This window comes from Apis dorsata, unplaced genomic scaffold (genome assembly GCF_000469605.1).
Source record: "Apis dorsata unplaced genomic scaffold, Apis dorsata 1.3 scaffold_215, whole genome shotgun sequence".
Classification (NCBI taxonomy): domain Eukaryota; kingdom Metazoa; phylum Arthropoda; class Insecta; order Hymenoptera; family Apidae; genus Apis; species Apis dorsata.
This window is the reverse complement of record NW_006263498.1, coordinates 213,327-213,564: the sequence shown is the minus strand read 5'-3', so window position 1 is coordinate 213,564 and position 238 is coordinate 213,327.

Here is a 238-nt window from a genome sequence, read left to right as displayed (position 1 = left end):
TCTTGCCCTCGGATTTTTCCCTGTGGGGTAGGTGGCTCGTATCGGTGATACGAGCAGCTTGAAAGGCCTGGCTCTCGATTAGCGTCCGTGCACCAAACAGTGACCCGAGCACGCGAGTGGACCCTTTTGAAAAGTGGAACGGCACACGGTTATCCCCGGAATGTAGGCGCTCTCGAGATTCCTGGCTGAAAGGCAAAGCCGCGGGTAAGCCGCTTTGTAGCCTTAACCGTGGCCGCTT